This window comes from Cygnus atratus, chromosome 3 (assembly GCF_013377495.2).
Source record: "Cygnus atratus isolate AKBS03 ecotype Queensland, Australia chromosome 3, CAtr_DNAZoo_HiC_assembly, whole genome shotgun sequence".
Classification (NCBI taxonomy): Eukaryota; Metazoa; Chordata; class Aves; order Anseriformes; family Anatidae; genus Cygnus; species Cygnus atratus.
The window spans coordinates 118,456,610-118,469,647 of NC_066364.1; positions in this window are offsets into that span (position 1 = coordinate 118,456,610).

Here is a 13,038-nt window from a genome sequence, read left to right on the forward strand (position 1 = left end):
CTGTGTGTGCAGTCACCTGATTTGCATCATTACTGAAGCCTTTAGTCAGAAAGAACTATAGAAGAGGCAGCAGTGGATTTACCTAACCAATCAACTGAGCTCTCCCAAGCACAATTATGTGAATCCTAGACGCGGTAGCATTGTTTTGACAGATGGCTTCAAAACTTCCAGAGACATTGAGAAATCCTGATCACGTTATTCTAAATTATTTGGAACCTGCTATCTAATCATAGTGTTCCAGACTTCATTAATTCAAGCTTCTCACTGAATTTACTAAGCCATAAATTCTGGATTGTGTTTTGCTCCAGTGATATTCACTCTGACTATTCCACTGGGTAGCTGAAAGTGCAAGAAGATATCTCTGAAGATTGCAAAACGCAGCAAAAAAATGAAGTATTAGTTTCTGAGTTTTTGTGGCAGGGTTCTGTCAAGCTTAAGCTCCAGTTGTTCACTATTTTACGTTCAACAAAAATTAACATAGTACCAAAAAAAAATTTTTAATGCTATAAATATGCTGTAAGGGAGAGAATTAGCATGCATACAGCTGCTGAAGGCAGATTTGATAAGCTGTAGTAAATTCATTTTGCATGAATCTTGCATTGATGAAATTTAAAAGGTTAAATCATTTGCAGTAACTCACTGTTAACCCCTGATGTAAGTGGAACATCTAACTATATTTCTACTTCAGAAGTAAAAATAATAAAAGAGTGTGAAGTGGCATTGTAGCTACAGTCATTCAGGCCTGCAGTTCCTGATGATTTTTTTTCACTAAGACTAATGTCTTTTACGAAGCATGAATGCAGATGAATCCGTGCTTTATGTTTCAAAGTGATACTTGGCACAAATGCAGGAAAAACTGCACAGCTTTCCCTCCTGCAATCAGCAGAGCTACAAGTAGTCAGTTACAACCATTTTGATCATAAATCATCTTGGAAGGGGGGAGCAACCCCTAGTGTTTCATATAAGCTTCAGTGTTCCTTCAGTATAAGAATGCTGAGTTGCTTTTTTTTTTTTTTTAAGTAAAAGGATTTTTTTTCAATAAAACAATATTAGAAAAGAAATCTCTGCTGGGTATCTTGCAAAGATTATTTCTTTTATTGCAGTAGCACTGAGACTGCATTCTCATTTTACCAGATATTGTTCAAATACCAAGAGACGGACAGCAAAGATAAAAAGAAAGCAAACTATAAATACTCAAGGGATCTGGAAAGGTCATTGATAGATGCTTTTGTTATGGTTACTTTTCTGAATTCTAAAATAGACAATGAAAAGAGTGAGGAGAGAGGGATATGTATCATAATCAGCTGAAACTTCTAGAGGGGAGTATTCTGTTTCTAGAGATTGATTACCAGTTTATTTGTACTCCTGAGTTCTGTTAGGACTGGAATTAGAGTGTAGCAAACATGGCTGCTTGGTGAATACAATCCAGGTCTGTGGATATGCTAAAATACTTGAAAGTCTTGAGTTTTAGGCTATTTTATTCATGCTTGAACAAAAATGTAAGGTGTCTGCCAGATACCCAGCACCTTGTAAGGATGTTGCACCCAACTCAAGGTACGTAATTCAGCTGCGAATTTCCTGAGGCTGCTTCTGTAGGTGTCATGCATACCAGGGTTAGAATGCAGTGCTATTGCACATAGATCACAACTGGGCGAGAGCTCATCTCACTCCCTTCCTCAGCTGCAGTTGCTCAGGCAACAAGCTCCATCAGCAACAGAAAGGCATAGAAGGAAACTGTAAGGAGTGGGAGGAGAGAGGTGTCCCAGGGGCTAGAGAGGATGGAGGGCAGGGGAGGGAGAATAGTGGTACCTGTCTCGGAGAAGATATTTGCCATTACTGTTGCATAGACAATGGAGAGAAAGGGTGCCAGAGGTTGCATCAAAGCACCTCAGTCAAAGCTGCTTTCTAAATCTTCCGTTTGGAGTATATTTTATTGTTGTTCTCTGTTAGCTGTTTTGCTCCTCCCACACTCCCCCCCCCCCCAAAAAAAAAAAAAAAGCTTTACAAAAGCTTTACATTGTCTGACAGTACATAGCAAAAAGAAACTTTTTTTTTTTTTTTCCAAAGCCTAGATTTTTCTTCTTAATTTCATTGAATGCTATTGTTTGGGTACACCTCTTTGTTTTCATAGTCAGTTTTGGGAAGCTCTGAAGTGAGAGTGCTATGGGAAGAACAGATTGGAGCTGGTGAGAGGTGGTGATTGTGCCACAAATCTAAGGCAGTTACTTGGTGTTTCATGTCTTATGGCAGAGCATCCAGGTTTTGATGGAAAGCTGCAAACTTGTACCAGGAATGTGAGAGATTATTCCATAAAAATGCAGGTTTCACATAATCGGGTACATAAATAGTTGCTTTTGATTTGTTACCCTTTGGCCAGTGAAAGAATGAGTGGCTCAAGAAAAGGAAGAGTGAAGAGGGAGTTCATATTGCATATAGAGAAGAAAAAGCTGCACAGGAAGGGAAGATGAAAGAGGAGACTCAGACCAAAGTGAGGAAGGAGGAAAGATAAGGGCAAATTTTAATATAATTTCCGAGCTTTCATATGGGAGAAAAACAAAAAGGGAGAGATCCTTAGGGAGGATAAAAGATACAAAAATTTAAGGAAGCACAGAAAATCTTTGAGCTGGAAGGAAAAAAAATAAGAAAGAAAAGTACACGTTTCTGTGTAAATGGTGGGAGATGTTTGAGAAAGCAACCACAAATTCTGAAAAATATTGAAAATATTGAAGGAATGTCAGTAGACAGGCACATCTTTGTTTTTCAGGTAGAAAAAGACTGTCACCCACTGGCCCTTAAACAGATGGTTGTATAGCTTTTGTGTTTTATTTTGAATTCCTGTAGGTGCTTTCAAAGAATGATGTAACAAATACTTGGAAAAGGGGAGCCGTTTTTTATTGTTTGTTTGTTTTTGTTTTTGTTGTTGTTTGTTTTTTCTTGTTGTTGTTTATTTTTGTTTTTGCGTATTCCTTACTTAGGAACATACTTACTTCTTCCTGAGCTTTTTAGTAAAAGGAGATATAGAAACACAAAGAATGAATGGAATTTTTTACAGTCATATCAATATTGAAATGGATTGAAAAGTCAGGAAAAAAAAATTATGCTGATTATGAGGAGGTAGTTCTTAGCAGAGTGACTATTATGGAAGTGTTGTCCATGGGAGATGATAGTTCTGTCCTTTGGGATATTTGAAACTGGATTGGACGGAAGACTGCTGGTTTAGTAAATGTCTTATGTGTGTAAACGTGGGTGATGCAGAATCACAGGGCAGTGTCATGCATAGCTGAACCATTGTACTGCTATGGAAGTATTGCTTGCCCTGCATTTGCAGTAGGTCCGTTTCTTAAATTAGACTCACAGACAAGTAACATTGCATGAATTTGAGTCCCGACAGTTGTATTCTAGGCCGGGATCAAGTGCAATCAGGAACTGGCAGCTGCTCATGGAATATCTGAATAGGGAGGTTATATTCAGAATTTTCCTTCAGCACCAAGTATGGGCATAAATATTCTTGTGCATCAGGATTTATACATCCCTCATTAGTTGCACGTCTAAATCCTCTTTACATTGAGAAACTTACAGTGGTGGTTTTAGTTATTCTTAGAGCTAATCCTTGGGCAAAAACATATTTGGGAGGGTATAATCCTTCAGTAGTTTTAGACTTGCTTCTGCTGTGCCCAGCTATTAAAAATACTTCTAATTTCCATTCAGTGAGTATACTTAATTCGTCTTCATAGCTGTGGGTGTGGGAACGTCTTTGTATTTTTCATTAGCTAATGTTTCCAAATTGAGTTTCATGTCATTGGCAGAGAATGTCAGAACTGAATTTCTTCCTCATTCCGGAGCCTACGTGTGGCAGAAATTTTGTTTGAGGAGGGCCAGCTAAATGGTCTTCTCATTCTAAAATACTTCTGGAAATCCCCTTCTTGATTCATACATTCATAAATTTAGATTCTGTTTGTCACACATGAATAATGCCATAATTTTCTAGAGCTTACTGGGAATACCACACTCATAGAGGTGTTTATTTTGCTGGTTTTTGCCTGACAGAGACCTGTACAAGCAACAGTTTGTTCTTTCTAGAAGTGTCAGGTGCTGCTGTCTGTATGTGTAAACTAGGAATAGGCGTGAAATGAAATCTCACGTCCATGTGCTTCTTAACTGCAGGGAAATGGGGATTCATGGTTTTGAGTCCAGATCTTGGCAAATAGACACTTTTAGCTCTTACTAAGAAGGTGAATCATAGTCTTCACTGCTCGTCAGAATGACCTCAGGCTTAGAGCCATTTTCATAGTCAAGATCAAGTCATTTTGTGGCTTAGGATCAACTGTTGTCTAAATGTGTCAGACATACAGTAGCTTAACAACAGCAGTATAAATAGAATATGTTACAATTTTGGTAGCATGGACAAAAAGTCCCATTCAGCTGCTGTGATGATTTGCTGTTGGTGTTAGGAAACTCTCCAAACATGGAGACTGGCATTGCTGAATGCTTCCTCTAGAGCAAGGGAGTAAGAGGCAGGGCGGTTGGCTGCAGGCTCCAGGCTTGTAATGAGAGGCCAAGGTGCCGCCTGGAGTTTCTCCAGTGTGGAGAGAGCTTTGTCCTCTGCTTTCGTGGCACCTTAGCTGCCACCTGTGGGGGTAAGGGAAGGCTAGAGAGGTCTGCGTCCCAGATCTTTGCTGGAAGTTGTGGGGGAACATACTGCCTTCTCCGGAAGAAGATAAAACACGTACAGAAAGCATTCAGCTTTGACCTGGCATTTATATAATTATAGATGCTGATAATTAATACGTGCCAGCAGATGGCGCCCACGAATGTTGAGAGCAGAGAGCAGGGTCAGTGGGACCCGCAATCTTTGGCTTTTGTGTATCGCCTGAACAGGTTTTTTTTTTTTCCACGCAGCTGTTAAGCTCGGCATAGTATGCCGTCCTAAATTAATTTGTAAAACAGCAAGTAATGCATCAAATTGACAACACCCGTTGCTTTGTGTGAGAACTGAAACTGTCTGGAGGTTGGTTGTGGGAAGAAGTGTCTGCAGTACTGGTGACGGATGAAAAGCAGCACTGCAGGATTCCAGAGAGGAATGGCCATGGCAGGAGGAAAAAATCCCTTGTTCCAGATGCAGCTTCACTTTAAACGTAGTGACTTGTCTGAAACAAATGTATACGGTAAATAAAACCCTTATAAAGCCTTGCAGAAGGCTAGTTAATTACAAATAATTGTTTGGGTGGGTGTAATTGGGATGGTATGTCAGGAATGAGATTTCTTGCTTAGTCATGCTTTGCAACATATGTTCAAACATTTTTTTTCCTCTTATAAATATTGGAGAGAATAAGATGGGATGCTTTAGAAGTGAGAGCTTGCTTCTCTTGCTCTCAGCACTCAGGTGAAACAGAGAGAGGGATTAAAAATGGATTAAATAAGCATTCCCGAGGGAGTAGAGAACTCTGGGAATAGTGCTCTGGCCTACTAATTGTGAAGAATGAAAAAAAAAAGAAATCTGCCAGATGCTTTTTCAGATTTGGAAAAGCACAGTATTTGCATTGGTTTTTGCCTGATTTATAGCTGCTTTCTTTTTTCTTTTGTTTGTTTGTTTGTTTGTTTCCTCTGACTTTTTAACTGCTTCAAGTATCCAATGTGTCTTCACAATTCTATTCAGATGTCCTTTCCTGATGTATCCCAGGTGCCTTAAAATGTCAATAGGACTGGAAATAAAACTGTGACCCATAAAACAATACTCAAACTCTTGTGTAATTCCAACTTGTTGAGATACACCATTTGAATTTTGGGCAATTTATTCTCTAGGGCAATGTTCTCTGCCTGATTGCTTGAGAACATTATAGTTGAATTCAAGGGGAATATCATAAAGAGGTGAGGCCATGACATGTATATACTTTATGTCTATGTTTAGTTATTATTGTATGCTTTCTAAATGCTGGGAAAGGAGACTAGTCGGCACATCTAATTATTACATGTTAACTAGTAGCCTAAGAACAGCAACAGATCACAAATATTCCTGAGAAATCAATTTCCCTCTGGGAATTAGGGCTGTTGTAGTACTGCCTCCCGAGAAACTGATAGACTGGCAGTAGGCACTGTTCAGCACTTAAGTTTCTGTGGGGAAAGATAAGACCACTGGTAAGAAAGGGCAAAATGGCAGTGTCTCAGTGTTAGCAGCTGAATCTATTCTGTCTGTCTCCTGCCAGAAAGCCTATTAAACCTTTCAGCATTATGGTGTCTGTGACACTAGGAGTTGGTCCCATTTATACTAATAGCTTTTCTGTAATGGAGTAGCATGCATACCCTTCGTTAGTCCTACAGATAAATTTCCAGACAGTATATGGAATGTAAATCGCTTAAAAGATGTCCTTAATGTATCATATATAATATGTAATATATTAACTATCTATATGTGCTTAATATGTAGCATAAATCTGTATCACTATTCATAGAATCATAGAATCATAGAATGGCCTGGGTTGAAAAGGACCTTAAAGATCATCTAGTTTCAACCCCGCTGCTCTGGGCAGGGTTGCCAAACACTAGAGCGGGCTGCCCAGAGCCGCATCCAGCCTGGCCTTAAATGCCTCCAGGGATGGGGCATCCACAACCCCATCCCTGGAGGCTATTCTGTTAAGTTCTGCATTGGGTTGGAAGAGTAGCATTGGTGTATATCATTGCCATTTATTTCATAGCTGCTGTCAAACTAACTGACTCTTTACTAGCCTTTTTGTCTATTTTATCCTGTTTGTATTCTTTTGATCTGTGCTACATTTTAATGCAATGATGTGTTATCCTTTCATAAGGTTTGCTTCCCTACTGAGCATTCAGGAGCGCAACATGCTACGTGCTTATGCACCATGAATTGTTTCACATAAAATGCTTTTGTTTGTTTGTTTGTTTGTTTTCCACAGATGCTAGTCAAGAAGCCAAATTTAGGAACCCAAAGTACAAGTATTGTTAGAGGCATACGATTTATTGTATTGCTTAGAAATGGATCGCAAAGACCTACCCTACTCAGTTGGGACTCTGAGTTCCTACAAAACTGCAGAATGCAAAATAGGTAGTAATCTGCATGAAAAGCTTAAGCAAACAGTGAACTCTCATTCATGTTAAAACACCACACTGTATTCATTTAAAAAAACAACCAAGCAAAAAAAAAAAGAGGTAGATGTGTAGTCTGTGAACATGTAGTAGGAATTAAAGAAAAACTTGAAACAGCAAAACATCTCAGCTACTATGCAGTGTTGCAACTCACTGTGCATGCATATAAGAAACTCTTGCAAGACAGTTGCTTTGAGTAGCAGATGCTTTTATTGTATCTAGAAGAGGCATTCTGCTGAATAGTATTTTGTAATATTATTCCATAAACAGTGACAACAACCCTGACCTCTGGTAAAACAGACCTATGTTCTAGATTAACAGAACAATGAAATTAAAAAAAATAAAAATAAAAATAAAAATTTAAAAAAAAAATCAGAAACAAAGTATGCATGAGTGAGCAGAGAGAGAAATTTCCCCCAATTTGCCTATGTAATTTTAGTCTACCCTCCCGCGTACATGGTTATTATACAGCTTTTCATCATGTAATCACGTACTGTGGGAAATAGCTGAGCAAAAACACATCATGATTTCTACAGTGCTTTGTCCATGCTTGTGATGCCATGCTGTGTGAGCGTTTATATTCCCACCCATTTATTTCATGCATTTCCCTTCTCTTTAGCTTCCTTTCAAAATAATTAATTAATTAAACAGCTTATTTCCTGCAAAGATCTATGGGCTACTATGTTTACTTCCAACTTTATTATTGTTTGGGGCAGTAATTGCTGCAGGTCTGTGTTTGAAGTATTATGAAAGAGTCTAAGCTATGTTTCTTTTTCATAGTCTGGTTTCTCATACACAGTTGGTGTTCTTATGCAGTATTTGCAGAGACACTGCTGCTCATATGTCTTTGATATCTTTCTGATTAAATGATGTTGTCCTTTGTCAGGCTTTCCAGTCACCAGACACTAAAGAGGCAGCCTGAGCAGACTTTGTCCCCAAAGCTACAGTTAGGGGAAGCATACAGTAAATTTCTGGTCCCTATGTGCTATTGTGCAGAACAACATGGTGTTTTCCGATTCTCACTGGGGAGCAGTGTTTGTGCATGTGAGCCCTTCCTGTTGCTAAGATGGATGCATTTTTGCTGGGCTTTGTACACAGCTACTTAGTTTAATATTACTTTCAGGCTTTGATTTTGTGTAGAATGAACAGATCTTGAGAATTCTAGGAAAAAGAATACAACAGAAGAGAGAAAATCAGTGTTAGTTAAACTAGCATACTTTTTAAGAAAAGAAGATATGCAAATTCCTCTGGATTTCTTTCTGTCAGACTGCAGATACAGCTAACAGCACATTTACAGCATGCTGCTGCTGGCTGCTTCTTCACTCAGCCTTTTGCTCCATGATGGGCACTGCAATGCAATCTTAAAATACGCGTATTATTGTTGTAGTCTGTGTATCATGTGTGTTGATTTGGGTTTTCATTTTCAAAGTTCATTATGAATTTTCTTGTCACAATTAAGGCTTCTTTCTCAGTTTTGGTGAGAAGAAATTTCACAGCTCCTACTTAAAGGCTTGCAGAAAGCATTCTTGCTGAAGCTCTAACATTTCCTGTTAGGTAACTGAGGTTAACCTAACACATTACTTGAGGGGCATACAAGAGATCAGACTTCATCTGATATTCCAAAATAAATGCTGACACAGTTTTTCAGTTAAAAAAAGTTTGCCAGAATATTTTAGAAACCAACAATTATATGCTAATATTTCTAGACTAACAGGAATCAAAATTAGAATTAATGAGTTCTCTGCAGGTACATCTGTCACATATTTAATGATAGTAGGCACATTAATGCTCCCAGCACTCTGCTAACATTATGCAACCCTTGCAATAGCTGTCTGCAGTAAATACTGGTCTTGATTTGATGCTAGAGAAAATGAAATCTCATTTACAGATGTGACACCCTGAGGTGCTAAGTGTGTTTCCCCTCTGAAGTTAGTGGATGTGAACATTACTTGGACTATCTGTATAAAGCTGTGACCCAGGGGAGTTGGCGATATTTCTTGTGACTGAAAATGTCCTTGTTTAAAATATATTTACAATTTAGAACCTCTGGCTGCCATAGCTTTGTACTGCCCAGTTGGGTGCACCAGTTTGCAGTCAGTGAAGCCTTGAATTCAGAGAAGCAGCAATTTGTAAACATACCTCTTGAGCTGCTCATGTCTCCTGGCATAAACACAAAGATAAATGATGAGTAAATATATTTGCTTAGAGAATGAAGTTTTAACCTGCCAAATTTTCTGTGGATGCTAATTAAATGACCTGATTTTTCTCTGTCGTCATTCTCCCCTGTGTAAAATGAGAATAATAATTGCACCTACCTTAGAAGAAAGTGGAAGAATAAATTTCCCCTAGCACTGAGACAGTGTTGCTCTAACAGAAGTATTTCTTAATCCTTCTTATGATAGAATAAGAACACCTAGCTAAGGTGCCAAACACCACTGTGCTTGACATTGTACATATGCTGACAAAGGCATTGTCTTCTTTTGGCAAACTGTTTGGTCAAAATAAACAGGTAGATATTGGACTCTTCACTTTCAGTCTCCCCATAATTCATTATATCGCCACAAACTAATTGTGTCTGTGATTCATTTAACTTGCAATTTATAAAAGAAAGTACCTATAAATGGGAATTGGTTTGAAATTCTGCTGCTTTTTACTCATTTGGTTTACGCTCTTTTCCATTCACAAGTAATATAACCAACTACTAGTAGTCTTTAGTGTAAAAGTTGGATATGAGGAAAAGAGACATGGCAGTTTAATTAATTGCTGCTGCAGTTATACCTTTGTGCAAGGGGGTGTAGAATTCACTCACCAAGACTACAAGACCCACTCTCAATTGGTTTGACTGTGGTCTTTGGAGTTGTTCATACTTCTTTTTGAATTACCTCATTTCAGGCTAGGATAGTACTAGGCATGTGCAGAGCAGATATCTTCAGGCAGACCGGTGGACCTAAAAGGTTCCAATTTGGCTCTTAACTTTCCTCATCTAGGAGCTGTTTTAAGTTTGAAGGTCTATGTGAATCCCATTGTAGGCTTAATTTATAAATTCAGTTCTAGTTCTATAGGCTAGAAATAAGGAGGATTTTCTTTCAGTCTTGATGTCCAGCATATATTCTGGATAGTTGTCTGTGTATTTGACATCACTGGTGGCAGACTTGACAGAATACAAAACCTTTCATTTTGCTCATTAATAGAAATTCCACTTAACCCCAATGTGATTAAAAAAAAAAAGAAAAAGAAAAAAAAAGTCATGAATATAGAAAGACTATGGCTCATGCTTTTGTTCCTGAATTTTGCGTAATAAGAATAATTTCCCTCATCCAGGGAAATAGGGGACTGGAGTACATAGAGATATTTTGGTTTCCAGAAATATCTCATGCTGCACCTGAGTTATTAGGCCTTCCTGTTGCCGTGTTGGATAACTAGCACATACAGCAAGCTCTTAGTCACATGAAGGAATACTCTCTCTTTCCCTTCCTTTTCAGTGCATCAGTATGCCTGTCATCTCATGTCTTTGCTTTAAAATAGGTATCTTCTTGCAGACTAACGTTCAGCCTGAAGGACATCTTGCTTGCAGATAGATCATCTTGGCCACTGTCTAGGAGCTCTTCAAACATATATTAGTGACAAAAATTATCCATCAGAACTCATTCGTTCCTTCACAAGGGCTTTTGAAGAATAACTAAGTTTCTTTTCATTTTAAGGATGCAGAAATAAGAACCGTTGATGTCTGGCCACAGTGAGTCTCCCTGCACTACAGAAACTGGTGTACTTCTGCTGCTGTTCTTTCACTTAATTTTTGAGCCACAGTATCTGAAAAGACTGTTTTAAAAGCAAAAGTAAATCAAGGGGCGGTGTAAGCCAGATGGTATGGTCCTGATGACTCTAGACTTATGACTGGGCTTTGGCAAGTCGCTGTTTTTCTCCCCCAGGACATGCCTCCACTGGAGATTGCAGTGTAGCTTAGAGGTATCCAACCTGTCCTTAAACGAGATTGTCAAGAAACAGAGAAAATTAGTCCATGGCAGACTCCCTTCAGAACTGCTGTAGCTGGAGTCCTGCCCAGTCTCAGCCAAACAAGCTGGGCTCATTTAAAACTGGTTTTGGTCTCTATACATTGTATTTTAGGCTTTGGTAAGGATCTAGTTCTGGTTTTCCCTGTTTAATCTAGTGAAAATTTTACAAGTGCTGTAGGAAAAGCTTTATCAGTTGTGAATAACAAATGCTAGGAGGAGCCAGTAGTTTTTTGTAGAATGTCTTTAAATTTCTAAGGGGTGCACCAGAATCAGCAGCAAGGCAAGAAGGCATACTAAAGTCAGAGGATTGTGTCTTGTATCCATTCTCCTTCTAAACTGATGTTGAAATTGTACTGAAAGATGTTGAAATTGCACCAAAATAGCAGTAACTCTGCTTTGGTACTAATGAACTAGTGAACTAAGCTCCTGGGAATGATGAATGAGGGAAATAAAGTATTTTTAATTCTCCTGATCTAATCTGTGGGGTTTAATTAGGTATCCAGTTTTAAATCCAGTTGTGTTTGTATATGGCTTTAGCATTTCCTCTTAATTCAAAGAGTAAACACGGCCATGTTCTTCTCTCACAGATTTCTCTGTAAATGTTCTTTAAGGTTGAAATGCCTGTCAGAAACACTGATTACTTTTTCTTGTGACCTTTTTTATTTTCCTCTTGAAAACTTGCTTCTAAATAATCTACAAAATGTGGGTAAGCTTACCTTAAAAAATAATTAAACGTGAAATAAATCTCATAACTTTTGAAGTTGAGAATAGTTTACATCTAGAAAGAAATATGGGATTATTGAGATGTGGTTTTGGTGGCCTTAGATCACTGTGTACCTGCCACACTCTGCAAGGTGGTGAGCAGATCCTCCAGACAAAATATACAAGGCCCTATTTCTTTTGCTTAGGGCTTGTGTTTTTTAAGATTAAAACCTTGATTCCTGTTGTTTTGTATCCCCAGCACTTGATTGAAATGAGTTAATTACTTCTAAATTAAAAAGATATTTTGGAAGAACAACTTGTGAATTTTTGGACCTGGTCATATTTGTATAGCTACTCCGGTTTTATGTCTCAGATGACCTCCAGATATAACAATTTTTTATTTTTTACCTTCCAGATATCTACCTTTTTTATTTTGCTGATACTTGATTCTGGATCCTAGGGGAACCATATGCATATCCGTGTTGCCAGCTATGTTGTATCTATCCAGGTACACAATGCATAAGTTAATAGTGTATCATATGTTCAAATTCAGCTTTCTTCTGCAAATTCATGCGTCTCCTACATGAATTTGGGTATTCGGACGTATATTTTATAAGAGGGCAATACATAAAGATCCTTATTGATCAGCCATGATGTGAAGAAGTGCTATTCAGACTTAGACCAGAGTTAAGCATAAGTCAAATCAAGGACTGCGCTGGCAAGTATTCACGCTCAGGCACCACAATGCTGAAATCTGCATTTATTCTAATCTATTCAGCTACGATTTCTGCAGTGCAGCCAGTATCTAAGTTGACCTTAAATCCAAAGAATCATTGATTGCTGGTCTGTTTCCAAAGGCTTAATCACTTCTTATCTTGGGTTTCTTTTGTTCTTCCTTATGCCTCTACAGACTTAAATGATATTTCTGTTGCCCCCCTTTTTTTTTTTTTTTTTTCCGAAACAGTCCTTCACATCACTTATGGATTATCAGTATTTTTGCACTTCCTTTTTGGACTATTAATTTCACTTGATCCCACTTCTGCATGCAGTCAGAAGGGTCTTTAGGAGAATCAGCTATCAGTTACTGTGCAGGCAAGACATTTTTTCCCATTCTGCTTATTTTCTTCATGATGTCCTTGCGTTCTCTGTGCATTCTGAAGGAAACTGCTACCTTCTCCAGGCCGACTGTGTGCTGAGGAAAAGGTTGCTGTGAGCAGGACAG